General features: G+C 33.1%; 1 pseudogene across 1 annotated transcript; it reads left to right on the top strand.

Moving 5' to 3' along the window:
- The first annotated feature begins 19,099 nt into the window (after window positions 1-19,099).
- LOC306662211 (vomeronasal type-2 receptor 26-like) lies at window positions 19,100-22,105 on the top strand (annotated as a pseudogene). The gene is made up of 2 exons: window positions 19,100-19,120; window positions 21,376-22,105. The product of its transcript is annotated as a vomeronasal type-2 receptor 26-like (transcript).
- Window positions 22,106-27,397: the final 5,292 nt, after the last annotated feature.

The raw sequence follows: 27,397 nt of genomic DNA, 5'->3' as shown, positions 1-27,397 counted from the left end.
CAAGAAAACCAGTATTTGACTCTTGCCCTCAGAGTCAGCCTGAATTCAGGAAAAAGCAAACTTCTCTAAGGAGATTTGCAACTCTGGGATACACAACCTCCCACTCAGGGAGATTGATGAAACCACTAGAGGAAGAAAAGTCAATCAGTGCACCTGATGCAGAGGAGAGTCATTGGAAAAGGGAGACATCCCTGATGCTTTCAAGTGAAGCCACATCATCAAGGAGACCCTACCTAGTGACTGGCACTAAGGAACTAAGAAGCTGCTCTCAAGTTCCCCATGAGTGACCACTGTGGGAACTCAGCTGACTCTTAAGAGACAGGAGCAGTCCAATTTGACCAGCTTGATCTTAAACACCTAGAAAAACAAATAAAACCAAAACATAACCATTCTTGGGCACTTAAAAAAGAAACAATAGTTAAATGTACCTTAAGATGTACACTTGTGTTAGCCCCCTAGAATAAGTAAAGACTGGAGGCTACAAAACAGAGAATACTCAACATGTTATTTATCATTGTCTAGCTGCTTTTGCAGTATTAGGCTGTCCATTAGAGATCAACACTGATAATTCTTCGGCTTATACCAGTTCTTCTTTTCAACAGTTTTGCTGCCAATTTCATTATAATCCTGAAAGTCAATCATTGTAGAAGAGCTCATTTATCTATTAAACTACAAATCCAAACACAAAACAGGGGAGATAAGACAAAATAACCTTAATAATGCCTTGTTTGTTTTAAACTTTTTAAAGTGTGATTCTGAAGGTCACACAGCAGCTGAGAGACATGTGTCTTCTGCTGTGAAAGGTCCACTGGGTCTAGTTTGGTGGAAAGATTTACAAACAGGAGAGTGGAAAGGATCAGATTCAGTAATAGTGGGGGTAGAGGCCATGCTTGTGTCTTTCCAGAAGGAGCATTCCTCCCTATTTGGGTACCTGAACGTGCCATCAAGCATGGAGGACCTGGAGCCAAGGTTTAAGTGGTTGAAGATCAAACCAGAGATATCAGCCCTGACCTCCAGGGAGAACAGGAAGTCAATGAGGAGAGTGAAGAGGAAGAACCAAGTGAACCAAACACTCCACCTGCCATCATTGGGACAAATGAGAAATTTGATTCAACAAGCTGAAAGGTTGACTGAATAACAAGAAGAAGTTAAATCTCCAATCACAATGTTTGTAGCCATGCTAGCTCTATTGAGTTGTCAAGTTGTTATACCCTCAGAACCAAGAGATGGGACCTCAAAGCAGCTCTCCGAACCAAGATCTGGAAACTCAAAATAAATGCCCATCATTTGCATTTTAATTAATATTAAAAAGGGGGAGATATGGGAAACCATCCTTATCTAGCAGAATCAGATGGTTCCCTGCCCAGCTTCCCTGAGAGAATGACTTCCTTAACTCCACCCTCTCCTGTCTATCACTGAAGAAGTTCCTCCCAGTTTTGCCCCCTTTACCTGTCTGTCTATAAATAAAAGAGAGTTGGGCTACTCCAGGTTGTTGTTGTTAGAGGCTAGAGCTGGTGTGGCCAGACCTGTCATGCCCCCTCTCATTTAAAAAGAGTATTGGCTCCTGTGTGTTTATTGAATAGATAAGTTTATGGATAATAGATTGAAAAACAGTCAACACCATCCTCTGGCAGTTAACTGTTTTCTCATCCATGTTGGACTTGGCTGAGAGGTCCACCAGTGCTCCAAAATAAAAATGGAGTCCTATGATAAAGAATTAAACAAGATGCCAAATGTGAATAGATTGGGCAGGGAAAATGATTTCATTTAGTTGATATTTACACTGAGATTTCTGTAATAAAATGGAACTTGTTTTTGAAAAAACAGGGAAAAATTGGCTCCAGCAGAACACAAGCATACACAAAAAAATCAAAGACAGAGAAACAAGCTTGAGATGAATTGAGAAAATATCAGTGTTACTAAATCAATGAGCATGGCTCTATTTGATATTAGAGTTAAGAACAGGGATCATATTATCTATGATCCTTTAGGCCATACTAAGAAGTCTGAAACCTTGAAATAATTTCTGAAGTACAGCATCTTGGTGTGTAGCTCAGTGGTGGACAATCTGCTTAGCATTTGTGAGACTCTGAGTTTGATCCCCAGTACCAAAGGGGGTCAAGATGGTTGGAGAAGGTCCTTGTCTTCTTATGAGTTACACTAAAAATCATTCTTTTTCTCATATAGTAATTAGATTGGAGGGAATCAGATTGTTAAGGGACTTTCAATGGTTGGACTTTTTTGAAAGCATATGCTGAGATGGAGCTTACCATTCTATTTATTCAAGATCCACTAGTGTTGAAGAGAGGAAAAGTAAAATGGTGATTCATTTCCTACCAAACCTCTGACAACCCTGTGGGGATTGTGACTGCATAACATGCCATTCAAGTTGTCTCAGGATGGTTCAAAACATCTGGACCTTTGTAACCCAATATAAGTCACCATTCCATGTGAGCTGCTTCAGTGAGAGTACACTTTAGCCAACTGATTTTGCACTTGAGGCAAACCCTGAAGAGCTGGAAAAATAAGGAAAGTTCCTCCAGCAGGTGGGATAAAGATTTCTCTTCAAGACTTATCTGGGTGGCACATCTCTAAGTCCACTACATTGATTATGGAGATTTGAGAATGTTATTATATCATATACTATTGATCCTGAGCAAACAGAGAGACCCCAGAGTATAAAATAAACACTTGGTTTATTACCAATAAAGCTATGTCAAACAATTTCTTTGATATGTGCCCAAATGAGTTTTTTAAAATTATTTTTCTTTTGCATTTATGGAAATTGAACCCAGGGCTTGTGCATGCTAGGCAGGTTCTTTGCCATTGAGCTATAGCCCATGCCCTCAAATAATTTTTTAAGTTTTAATATAATTGAACTGATGTCCCTACTGTAGGCAAGGTTCTATAAATAAAATAGAGTTGATGGAGAACATGTCAAAAATTCCTTTTCAATGAATTGTGAAAGAAGTAAAACATTAGCAAAATGTCCTATATCCTGGAGAGATGAAAAGAACAGTTGTCTAATACAGAGGTTTTGCACTATTACCTTCATCATTAGGGAATATATGTATGTAGACTTTGAAATCAGATAGTGGTGTTGTAAAACACATTGCAGAATCATGGTTATTTTTCATTGAAGAAAAATTTTAATAGTTTAAATAGGAAAACCTATTACTAGAAAAGTGAGTATAGGTTCTTTAAATTTACTGCACTAAAATTTATAGGTTTTTAGTCATTGAGTTATATGTACAAGAATTTAGATTCTTTTGAGCAAAAACATGGAAACGCAAAATTCTTCCCCATTCCAGAGGTCAGTAAATACAGGAAGTCATAGTTTCCATGAAAGAATTCCTCTGATCCTCCCTTCTTTAATGAAACCCATTTTGTGTTCCAAGATGTTCTGTACCATTAATTAATCAATTATTTTCTGATAATCTGGTTGTATCAAGAATTATTTCCAGCTTTTTTGAAGGGTATGAAGATGAATAAAATTTAGTACCTTAACTCAAAAGAGCTTATGATATTTGAGTGTTATGATAAGGCTTTTCTTAGTGTCTGGTTTTAGAGAGAAGTAAATAGCAGAAACTGAGTAGCCACATTAAATTATGAATCTCATTAATACTAATGGTTTCTAGAATTTTGCTCTTGGTTCTGTTGTTTCCTTAATTAAACTTAGAAAATCTCACTGATTTTCAGATTTTAATCACTTTCTGCAGCCTGATGATTTCCAAATTTTCAACTTATCTTTCTCTCCTGAGATTAATTTAGGCATAAACATCAATCTGAAGATTTAGGGATATTGAAATTGCACAACCTGATTTTCTTCCAATACAGTGTACATCTTTTTCTTTCAGATCTTGCTCTTCCTCATCATTGATTCCTCAGTAAACTGTTGCCACATGCATTCACTTAGACTTCCTAATGAACTAACTATAAGTGAATTCTGTCTGTTTTTCCTCATTCTTCATTTTCTATTTGTTTTGATTTTTGTCATTGTTGTTATGGTTAAAATAGTTTCTCTGCCTCTGGAGTGTGTGCCTATTTTCCCATCTTTCAAACTCTCAGATCTAAATCATTGCATTGATGCTAAGGTACTGATGGAAAAATGAAAATTTGACACTGCATTTCTAATTTAAATTCAACAAGGGTGTCCATACATCTTTTGAAATGCATTAAGATATTTTTATAGCCAATAGGACTTTCCATAGTTATTTATTTTTATTGATATTACAACATTGCATAGAATTGTGATAACCTGTTTAATAAGTCTACTTTTCTTTTCCTGTCTCTTGAAGATAGATACATTTTGTTTTTTATCTTGAAAAGCCCTGTGTCTAGATGCTCAAGTTAAAGGAATATATGACAAAGCCAGAGGAAGAATGACTTGATCTGATGGCAAATCTTCCTAAACTTTGGTAATGATCATAAAGAAATCATTGTTCCTAGAATCAATTGATTTGTACCACCCTTTCTAAGAGAAATCAAAAGCATAGAAATGTTCTATATTTTTCATTTCTGCTAGTAAAATTTTCATGGGATGTGTACCCACAGTTGAATATGTAGTTTTTTTTCTAATTATAATGAATCATATGGAAGTGTCCTTCAGAGTGAATAAAATGAAAACTTAATAAACTTTAGTTTCACTGTATCTGTTTTAAAATTTCTTTACTTACTCTACAGATCTTTCCATGTGCTGAGATTATGTGAGAAAATATTTCTAAAAGGAAAGGAACACTTGAATAAACAGAAATTATATATTAAATGCACACGGAAAACTAAGTGAAAAACAATTTTTTATTTTAATAAAATGTCAAAATTGCAGTGAAATTTTTGAGATCAATAAAATAAATGTTTCACTATAAAAATAATATGCCTGTATGCAGTACAAGCCTGGGTTTCCAACATAGGCAAAAAGGCTGCCAAGCTTCTGTTCCAGGAGCAACTTGCTTTGCACTTTGCTCTGCAGGTCTTTGAAGTAGGGGGCTGTGCTGTCATACACATTATGCATGTGCTGCTTCTCCAGACCCGCAGCTTCACCACCCATCCTAGGGAAGGCAGGACCAACCCAAGGCAAGCAGGTAAGAGTATGCACTAGGGGCGACTGAGGTGGACGCAGACTTCTTGAACTCAGGATATACAACGGTAAAAGTGGTGTTGTCCTTACACTTTCTCGATGCTGCAAGGAAACCTTCACTCTAAACCCACCACAAATGACAAAGAATCAGCAAATGCAAAGCTAATCTTCAGAAAAGAATAAGGGATTAGCTAATCCTTGTAAATTCCTGTAAGATGAAGTCTTAATTTTGGAGGCATAGGCACATTCTCACCAAATGATTCATTTTGGATAAAATCATTCTATCTGATGCTAAATAGATTTTAACATTTTATAACAAGAAGCTCATCTCTTCACACGAGAAGGCCAGTGAATTTTACCTTTTTAATATCTTGGGATTCCAGCCATTTGTATACATCCATTACAACTTATGTTTTAGTAAAGGTATTTATTTCTTGCCTAAATTACTTTGACAGTCTGAAAAAAAAATACTAATATGCCCCAAATATTTATTCATTTCGTCATTCTATAACGTAAAATAATATATTCTAAAATAATAATATGTCCCTCATCAAGTTGCTACTAAAACCAAAGTATAACATGAAAGAAAGCACCCCAGTTGCTAAAACATAGGTATACTTAAATGATAGAATTATTTCATTCCACAATTGACGCTTAAGACCTCTGAATGTATTCTCATCCTTTCTTGTATAATCAAATATATTTTTCATATAGTACGCAGTTTTCCCTTCATATCATTTTCCAAAATATTGGTCCACTCTCCTTTGTGAATTCAATTCACTTTATAAATTTTTTATGGATTCAAATATGTATTGAAGGATTTATTTTCCTTGAAGGAAAATATTATTTCTTCTTCTTATTTCAATATTATCATCTTTTGAATGTGTGTACATTTCCTTCAGAATTCAAATAGGGTTCTTTTCAAGAAGCATTTCTTTTATGCATGTATTTGGGAAAGGACTGATGGGACTTAATAAAGCCAGGTGTATTTCTTTCAGAATCTGACTAATAGTAATAACACCAAGTTAAAAATAATTTAATTAATAAAAAATAAAAATTGGTCCCGGGAAAATGTACTTCAGAGTGAATGAAGTCAAGTCTTAATGGATAAAGCTTTGCATTCTATGTGTTTGAAATATATTCAATGTATTTTCCCCTACAAATCATTTTATGTAGAGAAATAACATGAAGAAAATCCCTTAATATTTCAGTAAAAATAAATGTAAGCTCAAATAATAGTCATGTCATAAATGTGCATGTAAAAGAGTATAAAATAATTTTGCAAAAATAGAATTCTAATTAAAATTGCAATGAAGTCTTTGAGTTCACAAAAATTTTTTCATCACAAGAAAAAAAAATCCATTAAAGTTCACCCTTTTGGCATTATTTTTTTATAGTAAGTAGTACAATAATAATATATCCCTTGTAACATTGTTATCAATATCAAAGCATAACTTAAGAGAAAACACAACCATTGTTTCTAAAACATGGGTATGTAATGAATGATGGAACTATTTGTTTCCTTCCATAATTAAAATTTAGAACCTCCAAATGTGTTTTCTTCCTTTTACATATTATCAAAATATTTTCAGTATACAATGGATTTTCCCTCAGATCATTTTCCAAATTCTTGGTGCTCTGTCCCATTGCTCAATTCAACTAAGTTTCTGAAATTTTTATTAATTCAAATATATAATGGACAATTTCTCACCCATGTAGGAAAGCTTTTGTTCATCAATGTTTTTCAATGTTATGGTCCATTAAATGCATATTTCTTCAGAAATCATATAGGGTTTCTGTTCAAGAAGTATTTCTGATACACATGTACTTGGGAAATTACTGAAGGAACGTTATATATCCAGCTGTATTCTTTGTATATGTGAATCAGTGTGTCAAGGGCTCTGAAGACAAATATCCAAATAGAGAAACCAGTGTCTCCCTAAATTATGACTTATTTTTCCTATGACGAACCTCTAGGAGCTGTTTTGGTCTCCATGGCCCTTGTTTATCTCTCCTTACTGCTCTGATTTTAGGACTATTTATTCAATATCTTTTGCTTCCTGATGTTCATTGGTCAGTCTCGCCCAGTCACCTATATCCTGAAACAAACACTTGTTGGAGTTATATTTTCTGTAGCTGTTTCTACTGTTTTGGCAAAGACCTTTATTGTGGTTGTGGCCTTCAAAGCTGTCACACTAAGAAGCACATTTCAAATGTGGATATAAATATATTCTACTCTGTATTCTTCTATTGTTTTCTCTATTCTTAAGTCTATTTTTAAGCATTTACACATGTAGTTGTGTATGATATTGGTATATTAGGTATATTTTATTCTTTTTCACAGGTGCATATTATATCTCACTATATAAGAATATTTAAAATGTAGTGATATCTCCTCATGTCAGTTATTTCAATTGTTTTCCCATTGGAAATGTTTCTTCTATTATTGTACAATTCTCCTGATGTATATATGCACAAATTCTCCAGAAGCACAATTTCTAGACGTTTTTCTATTTCAAAGGATACTCTTTGTCAGGAAATACTGATTTGTTCTCTAATTATATTTGTAATAGTCTGAACTTTCAACACCGTATAAAAGTTTCATTACTCCACATCTTTACCAACACTTGGTTACTGTCACACTTTTAATTTTTTAACTTTGACATTATGAAATGATATTTCATTTTGTTTTAACTTACAATAACAGGATTAATAATGAGATTGCTATTTTTTTTTCTCTTTTTCCTTGAAACTCTGCAATTTCCTAGTGTTATTAAATGTGACTTTCACTTATTCTACTGCCTAAAAATTTCTGGCCTTCCTCAATGCTTCAATGTTTTTTTTCCTGAGTCTATCATACACACACACACACACACACACACAATTGGAGGAAATTGAAATTCAAAATTAGTATCCATTCTTATTAAAAATGTGCAGTGAAATATGAACTGGTCATTCCCCAAATCAGTATCTAGCATATAGCATAATTGAATCAAGGTGAGAATGCTATTTCCATTACTCCTTAGCGCTATACACACTAATGCTTTTTTTTTTTTTTGCTTGTTTGTTTGTTTGGTACCAGGGCTTGAACTGAGGGGCACTTAACCACTGAGCTACAAGCCACATCCCCAGCCCTTTTAAATTTTTTTTTTTTTTAATTTGGACACAGGGTCTTGCTAAGTTGCTTAAGTCCTCACTGAGTTGCTGAGGCTGGCTTTGAGCTTGCGGACCTCCTTCCTTAAACTCCCGAGATACTATAATTATAGGCATGCATTACTGCATCCAGCACCAATGTGAGTTTTGAAAAAAAGAAAATGCCTACGGGCATAACAATTTGAAAGGTATATGCAGAACTACCTTCATTAGCAGATTGCATAATGTTTCTGGAAAACACAACTGAATCAGTAATAACACTAGTACAAACAATAGAGCAATTTATCAAGGAATTAGAAAAGAAATTAATATGCTAAATCAATGTGTATACAAACAGTAAACAGAATTTGTAATGGAAGAGAACATTTTATTTAAGATAAGAACAAATGCAATGCAATTTCTGGAGGAAAAAACATAACAATATATGTGAAAAATTTAATATGCTTCTGGAAGTAACCTTTACCAGAAAGATACTCAGTTTTTTGCATGCCAGTTCTTTCCAAGCTAACAGAGAAATTTAGTGAAATCCCAACACAAAGAGCATAGATATGTTTTTCCTTGAGATAAAACAAGTTGATTCCAAAGTTCATATCTCAAAAACATGCTGCAATATATTTGCTCAAATGAAAAAGTAAAAAGAACAGGAAGTAGTCCTTCTAGATATTGAAGCACATTACAAAACCTTTGTATTGAAACATTGTGGATAAAGAAAATTGTTACATTATGTCCATGAAAAATTTCATGTGTCCAACTCATAGAAAGAAAGTCAAGGAGTGGTGGGCATCTTCTAAAGTTCCAAAATTATGATCAAATCCAAGTCAAAAAGAATCAATAAGAAATTTCCCCAAGAAGAATAGAAGTTTATTGGATTAGGCAAAGGGGAACGCAGGGAAGGGAAAGGAGTTGGGAATAGGAAAGACAGCAGAATTAACTGGACATAACTTTCCTATCCTTATACATGAACTATGAAGATATAGAAAAACTAAGCAGACAAATATCAAGTAATGAGATTGAAAAGCCTTCCAACAACAACAATAACAACAAAAAATTTCCAGGACTAGATGGATTCTCAGTCAGATTCTACCAGACCTTAAAGATTTAATATCCATGAAATGGACATTATTACCTCATGTACAGATATGACTGCATGACTGATGTGATCCTGCAATATGTAGAATCAGAAAAATGAGAGATTATACTCTATACATGATCTATCAAAATGTATAAATGCATTCTACTATCATGTACTATTAATTAGAACAAACAAAATTTTAAAAAAAAATTTTTAAAAGATTTAATATCCATAATTCTCAAATCATATCATGAATAAGAAAGGGAGGGAGCACTCCAAAATTCATTCTCTGAAGCCAGTATCACCCTTTTAACAAAACCAGACAAAAATACATCAAGGAAAGAAAACTTTAGATAAATGAACATAGATGACAAAATCATTAATAAAATATTTAAAAATTGCATTCAGAAGATAGTACACCATGATCAAGTGGATTTCATTCCCAGGACTGGAAACGTGGTTCAACATGAACAAATCAATAAATGTGAGTCACCACATAAACAGAACTAAGGAAAAGAATGACATGACCATCTCAGTAGATGCCCAAAAATCTTTGACAAAATCAGCACCTATTTATGTTAAAATACTGGAGAAACTATGGATAAAGGGAACTTCCCTCAACATTATAAGTGCTTCATATGACAAATCCAAGACCTATATCAGACTGAATGGAGAAAAACTGAAATCATTTCCTTCTAAATCAGGAATATGTCAAGAATATCCACACTGACTACTTCTATTCAACATAGTTCTTAAAACTCTAGCCAGAGCAATCGGAAATGAAAATCAAAGGATATAAATAGGAAAAGAAGAAGTCAACTTTGCTGATGACATTATCATAAATCTGAAAGCTGGTGAACAAATTCATCAAATTAGCAGAATACATGATTGACATAAAAAAATCATTTGTCTATACTCCATTAATGAACCTCAACCAGGTAATCTATCATATTCGCAAATCTCAAAAAATAAAATAAAATACTTGGGAATAAATCTAACCAAGGAGGTACAATAACTCTACAATGAAAACCATACAATACTGAAGAAAGAAACCAAAGAACTTAAAATATGGAAAATCTCTCATGTTTTTGATTGGCAGAATCGATATTGTCAAAGTAGTTACATTACCAAAAGCATTATAAGGATTAAATGAAATTCCTATCAAAATACAAATGACATTCTTTTGAATAACTAGGAAAAAGCAGCCCTGAAATACATTTGGAAGAATATAAGATTTCAAATTGCCAAAGCAATACTGAGCAAGCAGAGTGATTATGTAGGCACCATACCAAATTATACTAAAGAACTATGTAGCATTATATAAAACAATTTAGATTTATACTAAAGAACAAAAACAGCATTGTATTAGCATCAAAATGGACCTGAAGAACAGAGAAATAAAAGACACAAAGACAAACCCATGTAAATATAGGCATCTAATATTTGACAAAGGTTCCAAAAGTATATGTTGCACCAAAGATAATATTTTTAAAAATTGGTGCTGGGAAAACTGGATATTCATATGTGAAAGAATGAAACTAGGTCCCTATCTTTCAACTTGCACAAAATTCAACTCAAAGTGGATCAAAGATTTAACAATTACACCAGAAAGTTTGCAACTGCTAGAAGTAAACAGACTGTAATGGTTTGGATGTGAGATGTCCCCCAAACAATGCAAGAAGGTTTCAAGGAGAAATGATTGAGTTAGGAGAGCCTTAACCCATCAGAGAACTAATCTCACTGATGGGATTATCTGAGTGGTAACTGAAGGCAGATAAGTTGTGTCTGGATGAGGTGGGTCAATGGGGATGTTCCTTTGGGGCATGTATTTTGTATCTGGCAGGTAGAATCTTTCTCTGTCTACCATACTCTTCTACCTTGTTTTTCTGCCTCGTCTTGAGCCCTGAGGAATGGAGTCAGCTATCTATGGACTGAGACCTCTGAAACCATGAGCCCCCAAATAAACTTTTTCTCCTCTAAAATTGTTCTTGTCAAATCTTTTAGTCACAGCTGCAAAAAAGCTGACTAAAACACAGGTTTAACACTCCAACATAATGTCATATGCACCAACTTTCTTAATGCCAATAAAGCTCAAGAAATAAACCAAGGATCAATAAGTGGGACCTCATAAAAAAAAAAAAAAAAACACCTGCACAGAAAAATAGATAGTCCAGAATATGAAATGGGAGCCTACAGAATGGTAGATTTTGGCCAACTACTCGGACAATGGATTAATAGTCAAAATTTATAAAGATCTCAAAAACATTATCACCAAAAAACAAAAAAGAGACACCAATCAGTAAATGGGCCAAAGATATAAACAGACACTTCCCAAAATCAGAAATACAAATGACTAACAAATGAAAAAATGTTCAATATTTTGCATTCAGAGAAAAAACAAATCTACATTGATTTCATCTCACTCCAGTAAGAATAGCAATCATCAACAATATAAATGCTGGGGAGAATGTGTAGGAAAACATACATTCGTATTTTATTGTTGGGACTGCAAATCAATACAACAACTTTGGAGTACAGTATAGAGATTATGCAAAAGACTAAGAAGACTGATCACCATAGAACCCAGCTATACCACTCCCCATATTTATCCAAAAGAACTAAAATCAGCATACTATCATGTTACAAGCACATCAATATTCATAACAGCACAATTCACAATAGCCAAATTATGGAATCAACCCAGATGCTTGTCAGTAGATGAATGGATTAAGACAACGAGGTATATATACACAATGAAGCTTTCCTTAGCCACAAAGAAGAATTAAATTATGGCATTTGCTAGTAAGTGGGTAGATATGGAGAATATAAGTGAAATAAGTCAGTCTCAGAATGTCAAAAGTGCATGTTTTCTCATACACAGAAGCTAGAGCACAATAAGGAAAAGAGGGGAGGGGATCCCACAAAAATAAAAAGGAGATCATTTGAGGAGAGGAATAGGATAGAAGGGAAGGAAGAAAGAAAGGACAGATAAGGGGAGTAAATAAGGAATAAAATTGGCCAAATTATACTATGTAAATGTATGAATATACCACATTCAATTTCACTTTTATTGATACATCTATAAGGCATCAATTTAAAAAATAAATAAAAAGAAGTAAGGTAAGTAGAGTAGAGGAAGGAGAACAGGGAGAAATAAGAAGAAAGGAAAAGAGGAAGTATCAGGGATTGAGATGGAGCAAATTATATTCTATCTATGTATGATTTTGTGAAATTGTACCCCAACATTTGTACAATTATAATGTAACAAAAACATATTTAAGAAATCTATATGTTGTTGATAGTTATGTAGATTTATATATAAGTAATATATAAAAACATTACATAGTATGCATTGAATATAAAAATATTTACTTGTCGATTATATTTCAATAAATGAAAAATGTAGTGCTACATAAAAATATACACACAATGTCAATTATACCTCAATAAACCACCCAGAATACTGTAGAGCTGTATAGAAAAGAATTCACACTGACCAATGGAATAAATAAGAACTCATAAATGAATACAAGTACATCAAATTTTAAATGTGTAATTTCAAGCTAAAGCTTTAAATAAATGAAACTGGAAAATTGCCTATTCATTTAGAACAACAGTGAAATTGGATCTATATGTCAAACAGCAGCATAAAATTTAAATGGATATGAAATCTAAGTGCCTCTTCTAATAAACATATGAATACAAGAAGAAATCATAGGGGAACTTTTATATATTAACTGGAAATACAGGTGCATACATATATATATTACATTTATGTATGTATATGTATACAGATATATATGTATGTACCTAAGATATATATATGTACATATATGCATATGCATTGATATAAAATAAATGAGAAATGAGAAAAATTGTTGCAAAAATATTATAATAAATAACTGGTATAAAGGGTTCTTAAGAATAAGAAAGAAAGACTGATAGTAATGGAACAGGTAGTACCTAAATAGTGGTTCTTCTCCATTTCATCCTAAAGTGAATTATAGACTCTTGAGAAATTACTGATTCCAGGTCTGAGAGAGGGAAAGTACAAGGCAAGCCTGGTCCCCCTTTCTTGTTTTGTCCTGGAATGCAAGGCACTGTTCACAGTCTGAAAGAGGTTTATAAAAGGGAGCCAACATGTGGAAAGTTGTACTGGCCCTTTTGGGGATATTTAAGAATAAAAAACTTGTGATAAACAAGTATAACTTGTGATAAACAAAATATTAAATCCATAAAGAAGAAGCTACATGTTCATAATATTTCTGAAATTATTGGGGAGGCAGGAGAGATCTAGAAAGCTCTCTTTACAGAAGAATGCCAATGAATCAACATACAAGGAACAGCCGAACTAGAAAATCATGGTTTATATCAATGTGTAATTTTGATAATTATTTAGGAAAGAATCATCAGTAGATCTTGATATCATGGGGGAATGTCTGTCGAGAAATCATCCTCTGACTATGTTAGACTGTGGCATTGATAAGCAGAGGAAATAGCAAATGGTTATTATCAAGCAAAAGTAAACTGGATGCAAATAGTAACAAACAGGCCATAGAAGAGGAGTAGAATGAGGGAATGGAAAAGAGAAGACTAAGACTTATTTAGGTGATGTGGAGATTTGAAGCCATTGTATGGACTGACTTTTTGCCATACTCAAATTAGGACACAAGTCCATGAATTTGGATGAAAGAGTGATATAATATAATTATATGCATGCAAATCTTGCTATATTGCCCAAGATGCCCTCAAACTCCTAGACTGATGCAGGCCTCCTGCCTCCAACTAATAAGTAGCTGGAGCTATAAGTGTGCACCACTGTGCCCAACTCCAACTTTCATTTTGAAAAATGTCTCTTTCAGAATAGATCAGGGGAGTTCAGGGATAAAAGAAGAGAGACTTGTCAGAATATCTAGGGTGTCAAAAGCATTGGGAATATAAATAGTAGTAATGTATAAACATGCATATAATGAATATGATGGCTTAATTTTTGTGTCAACTTGAGAGAGTCATGGGATCCCCAACAACCGGGCGTGTCATGTTTTCACTTTAAAAAAAAAGTTCTTCTTAGTTATACAAGATAGTAGGGTATATTTTGACATAGGTATACAAACATGGAGTACATTTTATTCTAATTAGGATCCTGGTCTTCTGTACATGTCCATGATATGGAGATTCCCTGTGGTGTATTTATATATGTATATAGGAAAGTTAAGTTAGATTTATTCCACTGTCTTTCCTCCGCTTGTCCCCCACTCCGTTCCCTTCATTCCCCTTTGTCTAATCTTCTGAACTTCTATTCTTCCATCCCCTCACCCCTCGTTGTGTGTTACCATCCACATATCAGACAGAACATTCAACCTTTGGTGTTTTGGAACTGGCTTATTTTGCTTAGCATAATTGTCCCTAGCGTCATCCATTCACTGGTAAAAGTCATAAAGTCATTCTTTTTTATGGATGTGTTTTTATATGAGGTTAGCATTTGAATCAGTTGACTCATTAAATGACATTGCTATACCCTGGGTGTGGGGGGCATTATTCAATCTGTAGAGGTCCTGCCAGGATAGAACACAGGATGGAGCAAAAGTGAATTTGTCTCTTTTCTGCCTTACTCCTTGATGTAGGTCATTGAATTTTCCCTGTTCTCAACCAGGATTTTTACTCTCAACTACCCTGGTTTTCAGGTCTTTGAATTTAAACTTAATTATGCCAGTGATGCTTCTTGGTATCTGTCTTAAAAATGGCAGATCTTGGGACTCCACAGTCTCTAAATTTTCATGAAATAATTTCTTACAATATATCTACTTTTAGAAGTCTATTCTCTGCCTCCGCATGTATGAATATACATTTATCCATCTACCTCCATACAAGTGGACTATTTCTCTGAAGAGCCTTTGCTAATACCAATTGACAATAGTTAATAAAGAAAGTATTTTCTCTGTAAAATTTGTAGGGATACAGAGAATAAAAATCAAAGTATAAGTTTTAGAAAAAATCCAATATTTTAAGAAAGATTAGAAATTAAATCTTCAAAGTGAACAGAGTTTAAATAGTAAATAAACTTTCTTATATTAAATAAAATTTTCAACTGTTACGAACTTCTATATTAATGTATTCACATTACTAATTTTCCATTCAAAGTTTTATTTTAGTAACATTAAATTTTTTCAAATAGATTTTATTAACTTTACATCATTTTTATATCTTTCCTGATCTCTGTGACTTGTTATCCCATTAAATATTTGAATTGTTTGATACTAATGAAGACATCATTTTGATGAAGCTTCATAACTATTGGCAACATAATTCCAGTTTGTTGTACATCTGACATCTCTTGTGTGTGTTTTTTTTTTAATTATTTTTTTTTATCTTTACAGACTGTATTTTGATTCATTGAACACAAATGGGGTATATCTCAATTTCTATGGTTGTGCACAATGTAGATTCATATCATTCATGTAATTGTACATGTACATAGGGTAATGATGTCTGTCTCATTCCACCATTTTTCATATCCCCTCCTCCCTCTCATTTCCCTCTATATAATCTAAAGTTCCTCCATTCTTCTCTCACCCCCCAGCCCCCCACCCCCATTGTATATCATTATCCACTTATCAGGGAAAACATTGGCCTTTGGTGTTTGGGGATTGGATTATTTCACTTAGCATGATATTCTCCATGCCTTAAATTAGTTTTTAATCAAATGTTTTGTTCTGAGAATCAAGACACCAACTGCAAAGTTAATACACTTGTGACCTCTTAGAGACTTGCGCTAATTCTATAAAAGAGACATGAATTGAATCTGAGCTGGTGTAATTCCAACATTCTCCTGGAAAACAAAGGAATGTTTACATAGTACCATTTCGTATCAAATCAAGACAAATTGACTTACTTTATAAATTTGTCACACACTGATTAGAGAGGCATGTTTTGAACATAATCTATTGAAATACTCCCATTTATTACTTCTTGAGAAAATTCTCAACAGATTTTATTTCTGAGTTTTTAAAATTATATAAATATTTTCATGTTATTAATGTTAATATGAAATTACCTTTTGCTTTTACTCTGCTGGGTGTTTTCCTCTTTTTATCCCAGGAACAAAATCCTATTCTTTCACCAAATGCCCCTCTTTCTCCTGGCTACTATCAAGATGGGGAGTTCATTATTGGTGGACTTTTTTTACCTGAGAGTGACAGCTGGTGACACCAGAACTGTATTTGGTTTTAAAGATAAATTCTATATACCTGATGATGTTTATGTGTAAGTGTGTCACTTTTTCTAAGTATATAAACACTCTATAGTAGAAAATCATTTTTATTTGTATAAAGGTGCAAGACATGAAATTGAGAACTTTTTAACTTATATCCATTGATGTAATTGAATTGACTTCTTTCACACTACTGTGGAGTATTGCTCTTTTTGATCTAGCAAAATATTATTTTCTGAATTACATCCTGTTATCAAAGGCAGAATAATTAAATTCTCATGTTAGTGACTGTCATTTTCTATTTATTTCATTCCCTAATATTTTCTCAGTTTTACTATACATCAAAAAATCAATATTGTAAATTTGACTGTAAATCATCAGACTATCAGTCTGATTTGTTTTAGGCACCATATTTCTGAAGTTTTCAGAATAAGATATTTATTTGAGGGGTTATCATGTGCATTCTTTTATGACTCTTATCTTTTTTAGGAAACAAAATCTATAAAATTGTCTTCTCATCTTTTATTTCTAGGGATCTCATTATCAGCACCTGCTGGCCATGGTTTTTGCTATAGAGAAAATCAACAAGGGCCTGAATATGTTGTTCAATATGTCTCTGGGATTCCATCTCTTTAATTTTGACTTTATTGAGGTGAAGGCCATGCAGAGTTCCATGTCTCTGCTTTCAGGAAAGAGTCCTCCAGTTCCTAATTATGACTGTAGGTCTGAGAAGAGAAACAAGCTGGTGGCTGTGTTAGGAGGCGTTTCAACAGGAATAACAGCTGAGTTCTCAGGCGCTAAGTGTATTTTTCCCTGTTTTAATTTTCACTCCTTATATTTATGAGTTAGTACAATGTCCCCCAGCCAAATCAAGAATTCTGGCTTTTATGGATAAATATAGAAATAAATGATAAAAATTTAATTTATACTTTTAGAAAAGGTATGAGACTTCTTAACAATGTACTTTTTATTCTTTTTCCTCTAAACTATGTCTACACAAAGCAAAATCATTTTGATATGATAAAATTTCCTTTGAAAATATTAAAATGTAGAAAAGCATGTACAAAGTAATGGTAACCTGTAATCCTACCAGCCAGAGAAAATATAATTTCCTCTTTATTGATGTTATCCTCATGACTTATGTTTCCTATGAAATTTTAGAACATCATAAATATATTGGGTACGTAGCACTTCTACTCACATGCCTTTTTTTTAAATCTTTTTCATGGTACTAATACTATGAAGATATTTTACTAATGATCAATTACTTTTCTTTAATAGCCGTTTAATTACACCCTAACGTTTCTTTCTACAAAAGTTATTTAACTGATTTACTATGTTCAAATCTTTAGATTATTTTTAATTTTCCATTATTACAATGATTGTTTCAATTCATATAATAGTTTTTAAAACCTTTACAGTGATCAGTGGTGACTTCCTTTAAGTAGTTCTCTATTTATGGTAGTTCAGAGTCAAATGTACTCATGTTTCTAAAGGTTGTGACAGAATTATAAATTGCCATTTTAAAAAACAACAGTTTACTCCACCAGCAATAGTATATGAGAATCCCGGTTTACTTCTCTCTGTTTAACATCCCCGAAGTAATTGTTACAATCCTTGTCAAAGGAATTGTGTATTTTTCCCTGTTTTAATTTTCACTCCTTATATTTATGAGTTAGTTTTATTTCTTCTTTTACATATTTTTAATCTCACCTTTGTTATGTAATGGTGGAAAGGTAATTTTATTTTTCTCTCATTGATTCTAACACTGCTCCTCCCCTAGAAACAAATTTAATTTTTCAAACTGTTTTAAAGAATGAAAGACATTTTTTGTCACATAAAGTTCAAGTACATATGTGTATAATTAACAATTTAAATGTTCAGTAAATAATTGGATAAAAATCTAAACAAAAATAGACTAATTTCATTAGTCTCATGCACATACCATCGTGTTTCAAAAAAAAAAGCAATCTTATTATCTTATTCCATCTATTAAAATTGTTTATTTTTGCATCTATTAAATATTGTTTTCTTAAGACTTTTTGCTTTATTCCTAAAAGTAGTTGTTTATCTTTATTTTATTCTTATGATTTTTAAAAATTTTTAAAAATGTTTAAAGTGTTTATTCATCCTTCTAGGTGGGTGACAATCATTTAAGGAACATCTATGTTGAAAAATTGTTTTGAAAATATCTGTTAAAACCTTAGATTTGCTTGTCGGGTGAGAAGATGAATATACTAGGCTTTGGGTTAAATTTTGTGGTGGGCATATTAATTTGGGGGATCATTTAAAGAATGTGTATTTGTTGAAAAGGAGGAAAGGTTCTACTGTGAGCCACGGGGTCTTTTGATACTATGAGTTTGAGGAAATGTGGAAGAGTCAGTAAAGTAGGCTGATAATGAGGGTTACAACCTAGAAATTAATTATGGAGAGGGAATTATGTAAAAATAATTAAGAAACATGTTTGAAGGAAAAGTGTATGATCCAATGTTCACACCAGGAGTTGACTAAGTAAAATAAGTTCTAATGATTTGTTATTTGATTAAGAAACTGGGTAGTTAGTGACTTCATTTTTCAAAGATGCAGCATGGTCAGCATACGCGATAGAGTAGGTATAAGAGAAAAGTTAAGGAACATATAAGAATGGCAATATAGACAACTCAATTGACGAGTTTTCTATAAAGGGTAAAAACATGAGGAAAGCTGGAGGATATTGGACAAAGGAAGATTGTATACAAAATGATTGGAAAACAGTGAGATTTTTTTCCTTTATTTTGGCATAGTGGACTGTGTATATAGGTGTTATAAGAAGGCATAAGGTCTACCCCACTTATTGATTCCTGATTTTATTTCTTGTGCTTTGGAAGTCATGTTAAGGAAGTCTGGTCCTAAGCCAACATGAAGAAGATTTGGACCTACTTTTTCTTCTAGTAGGTGTAGGGTCTCTGGTGTAATTCCTAGGTACTTGATCAATTTTGAGTTGAGCTTTGTGCAGGGTGAGAGATAGGAGTTAAGTTTCATTTTGCTACATATGGATTTCCAGTTTTCCTAGCACCATTTGTTGAAGAGGCTATCTTTTCTCCATTGCATGTTTTTGGTGCCTTTGTCTAGTATGAGAAAACTGTATTTATGTGAGTTTGTCTCTGTATTCTCTGTTCTGTACCATTGATCTAGCTGTCTATTTTGGTGTTAATGCCATGCCAGTTTTGTTACTATTGCTCTGTAATATAGTTGAATGTCTGGTATTGTGATACCAACTGCTTCACTCTTCCTGCTAAGGATTTCTTTAGCTATTCTGGATCTCTTATTCTTCATGACAGCTTGCTCTATTTCTATGAGGTATGTCATTGCGATTTTTATTGGAATTGCATTGAATTTGTACAGCACTTTTGGTAGTTCGACCATTTTGACAATATGAATTCTGTCTATCCAAGAACATGGGAGATCTTTCCATCTTCTAAGGTTTTCTTTAATTTCTTTCTTTAGTGTTCTGTAGTTCTCATTGTAGAGGTCTTTCACCTCTTTTGTGAGATTGATTCCCAAGTATTTTTTTTTAGGCTATTGTGAATGGGATAGTTTTCCTAATTTCTGTTTCAGAAGATTCATCACTTATGAATAAAAATGCATTATATTTATGAGCATTGATTTTTTTATCCTGCTACTTTACTGAATTTATTTATGAGTTCTAGAATTTTTCTGGTGAAATTTTTCAGCTCCTCTAAATATAGAATCATGTCATTAGCAAATAGAGTTAGTTTGAGTACTTCTTTAGCGGGAATCAATAATTGGGATAGATCCAAACTAAAAAGCTTCTTCTCAGCAAAGGAAACAATCAACAATGTGAAAAGAGAGCCTACAGAGTGGGAGAAAATCTTTGCCACACATACTTCAGATAGAGCACTAATCTTCAGAATCTATAAAGAACTCAAAAAACTCTACACCAAGAATATAAATAATCCAATCAACAAATGGGCTAAGTAAATGAACAGACACTTCACAGAAGAAGATCTACAAGCAATCAACAGATATATGAAAAAATGTTCAACATCTCTAGTAATAAGAGAAATGCAAATCAAAATTACCCTAAGATTCCATCTCACCCCAATTAGAATGTCGATTATCAAGAACACAAGCAACAATAGGTGTTGGCGAGGATGTGAGGAAAAAGGTACACTCATACATTGCTGGTGGGGCTGCAAATTAGTGCAACCACTCTGGAAAGCGGTGTGGAGATTCCTTAGAAAACTTGGAATGGAACCACTATTTGACCCAGCTATCCCACTCCTTGACCTATACCCAAAGGACTTAAAATCAGCATACTACAGAGATCCAGCCACATCAATGTTCATAGCTGCTCAATTCACAATAGCCAGATTGTGGAACCAACCTAGATGTCCTTCAATTGATGAGTGAATAAAGAAACTGTGGTATATATATACAATGGAATATTACTCTGCCATAAAGAATGATAAAATTATGGCATTTGCAGGCAAATGGATGAAATTTTAGAACATCATGCTAAGTGAGATAAGCCAATCTCAAAAAACTAAAGGACGAATGATCTCGCTGATAAGTGGATGATGACACGTAGGGGGAGGGTGGGGGGAGTTAGTGTTAGGGTTAGGGTTAGGGTTAGGGTTAGAGTTAGGGAGGGGGACAAGAATGGAGGAAGAAAGGACTGTTTAGAGGGAAAAGAAGGGTGGGAAGGGTGGGGGGAAGGGAAAAAATAATAGATTGACTCAAACAACATTACCATATGTAAATTTATGATTATACAAATGGTATGCCTTTAACCCATGTACAAACAGATTTGTGAATAAACAACATAGTTTTGTCTAAGTAGAAACATTCTATTCTGTTTAGATCCCTTATGGTCCATTTGATCATAGCCTCAGGGACAAAGCCCAGTTTCAGTCTTTTTACCAGTTTCCAATGGACCATACAGTGTTGTATCAGGGAATTATTCAACTAATGCTGCATTTTGGCTGGATTTGGGTTGATCTTGTAGTTCCAGATGACATCAGAGGAGAAATATTCCTCAGGGATTTGACATAAGAAATGACCAAAAATGGACTCTGTTGCATTTGCAGAAAAGATCCCAGAGTTTCCTGTTAAGGATACTATTAACAAGCCAATTTTATGGAAAGATTTACATTTTTAAATGTCAGTGTTGTATTTGGAGACACTTCTTAGATTCTCTTCCTAGATTTGTTCTGAAGATCTATTGCAATATTCCATTTGGAAATATCTGGGTTACAACTTCTGACTGGTATATTACTGTATTACCCTTTGTACAAAGTTATACATATTTTGGTGGAGGATTATAATTTTCATTACACATTTATGAGATTCCTGGTTTTGAAGATTTTCTCAGAAATATTCAGCCTTCAAAATTTCTCAGTGACGTCTTTATCCAGGATGATCTACACTATTTGAATGTCCGTATTATCAACACGGAATGAGGATATTGAGTAAATGTGAACAAAATGGCATCCTGGAAACTTGAACTCTTCGTGTTTGGGATATGAATACCTCACCCCAGAGTTACAATGTCTTTGATGCTATGTATGTCATTTGCCAAGACTCTTCATGAAGAAGGGTCACTCAGATTGGATGATGAATCACTTAATAAAGGTGAAAGTGTGACTTCACCCATGGCAGGTAGCAATAACTTTTTCTAGTATTTTCCCAGGGCTCTAGGTCATGAATTGTCTTTTCTATTTCTTGATTCATTATGTTTTCATAGTTATACATTAGATGAGGATGCTTTTTATAAAATTTATTTTTGTGGTACTGAAAATGAATCCGAAGAGGCTTTATTGCTGAGCTACATCCCTAACCATTTTTATATTTTATATTGTGATAAGATCTTCTCTAATTTGCCAAGACTGACCTCAAACTTGCAAACCTTCTGGCCTCAGATCCAAATCTCTGGGATTATAGGTATATACCACAGTGCCCCACTCTAAACGAACTTTGTAAAAGCATAATATATTCAAGAATATTCCTTATTCCCTCCTTAATTATTTAATATTTCTATTATGAAACAAATCAGAATAATTGGACAAATGTTTATAAGACTCTAAGCATGTTCCAAGAATAACATTTAGGCCCTTTGGTAGTTATACATCTTTTTCCATTGCATTTGTGTTATTTTATAAGAAATTAGAATATTTAATTCAAAGGATTTTAACAAGCATAAATATGAACCATGAATGGGACTTTTAGGCTTATGTGATCCAAAAGTTTCCTTTTACAGATTTTTGTTTTGTTAAATGACTCCTTAAAAAGCTCAATTGCTTCTTTTAAATGAAACTGGACTAGATGTAGAATGGTCTCAGTTCTCCTTATTCATATTTATATATTTTCTCTCCATTAAATCCATTTATCTCTCAATATATTGCATTTTTGTTAAGCTCTCCAGAACAAAATTAAATCATGTCCAAAACATGTTTACTACATATTATGTAATTTTTGTCCTCAAGATAATCTGACATAAGATTTATCAATGCAAATCTCAGATTGCTTCTGAATTATTTTCAGGAATTTCAAGCCTTCTACTGTGACAATGAAAAGACTAGTAGGACTATTACCATTTATTAAAAAGTGTTTTTCATGTGTGTGCACATTCTAAATTATTCAAATATTTCATGTCCTACCCTTTTCTGTTTTAAAAATTAGTAGTGCATTCCAAACTTTCCTCTTTTTTATCTAAGCATATAGCATTTTCATTCTTGTTGTCCTGTCAATAAATTGTCAATGAATTGTTTTCCCAGAGACAACTAATTTCAAAAAGTTTCTCACATATTCTCCTGGAGATAATTCATACCTGGGAACAAATGGGCAAGCATGGATAGATACCTATTTCATTTGTCTTTAGGAAACAATAATAACCTACTTGGTACTGTATGATAAATATTATCCCATAACAGTATGTAAAGAGATTTCTCATTTTCTTCATTGTAGTATGGTATATTTCACTATAAGAAGGGATGAAATTTACTTAAGCAATCTTTCATTTGTTTATCAAATAGTCAACTTCTATTTTGTTAATTTGTTATTTGGATATCTACTTTTTGAAGTGGTAACCATCTTTCATTCAGCAACTGTGCCTGGCTCATTTATAGAAGTTTTGAACAAAGACTTTTAGATAAATGAATTTTGAGTGTTTCCTCCTGTGTGAGTTGGCTTTCTATTTTCTAGCTAGATTAACAAGAGTTCTTAACTTCAACCTAGTCCAATTTGTTGTTTTTTTTTTTTTTGTTTATAAACTTTTGAGAAGTTTGATTATATTATCAAAGTAGTGAAAAGTACTTTCTAGCTTTCTTCTAAATATTTTTTCCTTTATACTTCACATTTAGATAAGTGATACAGTTGAAATTTATGTCTGTATGTGATGCGAGATAAGAGAAACAAGATTTTTTTCTAATATGGAAATTCAACTAATTCAGCACATTTTATGGGAAAAGATACACTCTCTCAAATGTTTTGTATTTTTATCTTTAAGTCAGGTATTTGTAGAGATATATTTCTATTTCTGGGATCTTTATTTTGCTTCATTAGTCAGTTCTCTGTCCTGAAAAAATTTTGTACTGTCTTAATTTTATAATAGGTCCTTATATTTTAAAGAATGCTTCCATTTTGTGTAGTTGATTTAAAAAATGAAAATGACTTTTTTGTTTTTTATCTTGTACTTTATAAATTGTGATGCTTGTAGGTGTTATGTGTACGTAATCATGTTCAGCACCACAAAATTTCATTTACTTTTTTCTAGTTCAGTGATTTTATCTCCTTTTTGCCTTAATTAACAAGCTAAGTAAGTACTCTGGTAAAAGTTGAACTGAAGAAGCAATAGCTGAAAAAATACTTGTTCATAACCTTGAGCAAAAAGCATTCAGAACTTCCCCATTTTGATGATTTTTAAACATTTGCTGATATTCTCTACTTGATAAAGAAATATTCTTTATACTCTAAATTTTTTAAGAATTTAAAAATATAAATATTTCTTCAAGTTTTTCTAAAGGTTAGTACATCGATTGGGATAATCATATATTTAATACTATTTTTATTAACACAATGAATAGCATTGATTGATAGATTTAAGTAATGTTTACCTATTCTTGCATTCCTGGAATGATGTAAACTTGATCATGACATTAATTTTTTTATGTTGGATTCAAATTACATGAATGTTTAAGGAAAATTACTCTGCAATTTTTTTCCTTTTTTCAACCTTTTTGATGTACAGTTGACAAATAAAGATTGTGTATATTCACTCTGTACAATATGATATTTTAGTATATGGTTACATTGTGGAATGATTACCACAGATAATTAGCATATCCATCATCTCACAGAGTTTGTGTGGGGAGGTGAGAATACTTAAAATTTGCTCTGTTAGAAAATTTCTGGTATATAATATGTAATTATTAACTCTGGTCAGGGGAGTGTTCTATGATCTGATGATTAAGTCTTTCTTTCAGTGTATCTGAGCCCCAGTTGTGACCTTCATAAGTGCTTTTCATGTCTTTTTCACTCCCTGTCTTCTTTGAGTGAGAGAGAAAAGACAGAAGGAATTCGAATTGGGTTTCCCTTCTCCCATGTTGATTTCTCAGGGAGTTTTTCTTGAGGTCTTGTAGAGAACAAAATGTTGTGTGCCTGTTTCAAAATAGTTACTTTTTGCCTCTTTTGCTAGAAGCAAGAGCACATTTTTCTCTGACCTTTTCACTGTGAGCACTTGGCAAAGTGTAGTGATAAAGTTCATGAAACTGTACCCCTCTGGCGTTTCCCAAAAGTGGGATCTCCTTCTCATCTCTCAAACTAGTGCTTGGTCCGCCTGTAGCATTTCATCATTGATGGTGAAGTTTTCCTACCAGTTCTGGATCCAGGCACTTCTCCCAGTACACTCTTATTTTCTGTACTCAACTACCTGTCTAGTTTGCAGGGTAGGTGTTAACCTGGTGATCTAATTCTTAAAAGCTTCCAAGAGTAGCTGATGCTTTTAAGCTAGTTTAGCTTTTCGCTTACTGTTGGATATGAAGAGGATCTGCAAACGTGGAAATAGGAAATCCATTATTGATTTTTATGTTCCAACTCTGTAGTCATTTGCTTTCCCCCACTTTTTTTTTCTTAAATGTTTTTAATTTGTCCTTTGAATATTAGTAGTATATACAATATTATGTGCAGAAACTTTCATATTGTTGTTGCAGATGCCCAACAAAAATTGAACATTGATTTCCCCCAATACATTTATGTGATTATGTATGTAAGCTAATGTTTATGTTTTCAAATATATACAATCTCTGCATTTTATTTATTTTTCACACATAATCTATACTGCTCTTTCTATCCATCATCTAATTCTCATTTCATAATAGTTATTTTACATTAATTTTCACTTTGGTGGACATTAGTCTGGATATTAATTTTAGACTCTTTTTTGTGAACTCTGCATGTGTTGAGAACAGGGTGATATCTGTGCAGCTGTCTTAATCACCAGGATGCAGGCAGTTGCGACTGCTCCCTCAAAAGCCAATACAGCGCAAACAGGACTGCTGGGCCCCCGTGCTTATCGAGGTTGTTAAGAGACATTTGTCTGAGGAATGCGCAGCTGCCTAGAAACCTTATCTATCAAGGACAGGGGGGCCTAACTCCGACTCATCTCCTGCACAGTTCACCCCTTCCCTCCTCCCTTCTTCCTCTAGGACCGTTCAGTTCTGGTGGGACCCAATGAGAATCAAATAGATTGGCAGGACCCAACCAGAGGAGGACTAATGTTTAGCTGTTCAAATGTTAACCAATTAAAAAGAACACTGTAAAACTGTTTGCTTTTCATTATAAAAAGCTTGATAAACAAAGGCTCAGGGCCTCTTAGCATCACTGGTTACCGAGTGCGCGGAGGACCAGGCTCGAGCTTGCTAATAAATGACTCTTTGTTGCTTGCATTGATCGTGGTCTCTGGTGGTCTTTGTGGGGTCTTGAGCTGCTGGGCACAACACATGCTTATGTTTTCAACATACATTCTTTGTTAAGTAAGATGTCCTGAAATTAAAATGAAAAAATAGGTCAACAAATTAATGGGCAATAGACAAGTCTTCTCAGGCACTCCTGCAGACTCCTTTCTATTTGAAACTTCTTGACATAATTTGGCATGGAAAAGATTATTACTCTTCAATGTGATAGGAATGTTATTTAGCATTTAATCTCAATACAAAAAATCCCAGATATTTTCATCAGTTAATTATATAAAATGGAAAAAGAATGTATTCAGAAGAATGTAGCTTATATTCTTAAGAAATTTAAAATCCTATTTTATTGACATTATTATTTTTCTTCTTAAGTGGTTTATGTTTATATAACAATAACAATGTTTTTCTTGAGGGGCCATAGAGTTTAAATTCACTTACCTAAATATCCAGCTTTTTATCTTAAAAACCAGGAACTTGTGTTTAGAGTCCTGGATTCATCTCTGATTAATTGTGTAATCTTTAAACTTTGTTCTATAATTTGTAATGTGAAAATAATATTAGTAACTAATTCATAAATTTTATAAAAATGTATGTAAATATATGTAAAGTATAAACACTCTTATCTTGTGTACATTAATTCCTATGCAAATGTTTGATAGATCAATGAAGGAAGTCCATTGGAAAACTTAGCTAGAGAAAAAGAAGGCAATAGAAGTAATAAGGTTTATTTCTATTTCTTTGCAAACTCATTCTGAAAATTATTTTTCACTTTTAACTCCAACAATTTCTGCAAAAGAGTCAACTTGAAAGAAATACTGGTAAGGAGAAAACTGTGAATGAGAAAATTTCAACAATAAAGCTTGACATCTTCAATTATCAGAGTTTACTAAATGGTACTAAAGCCCACATGAAAATCA

The sequence above is a fragment of the Sciurus vulgaris genome (genome assembly GCF_902686455.1).
Source record: "Sciurus vulgaris genome assembly, chromosome: 5".
Classification (NCBI taxonomy): Eukaryota; Metazoa; Chordata; class Mammalia; order Rodentia; family Sciuridae; genus Sciurus; species Sciurus vulgaris.
This window is presented reverse-complemented; position numbering and strand designations above follow the sequence as displayed.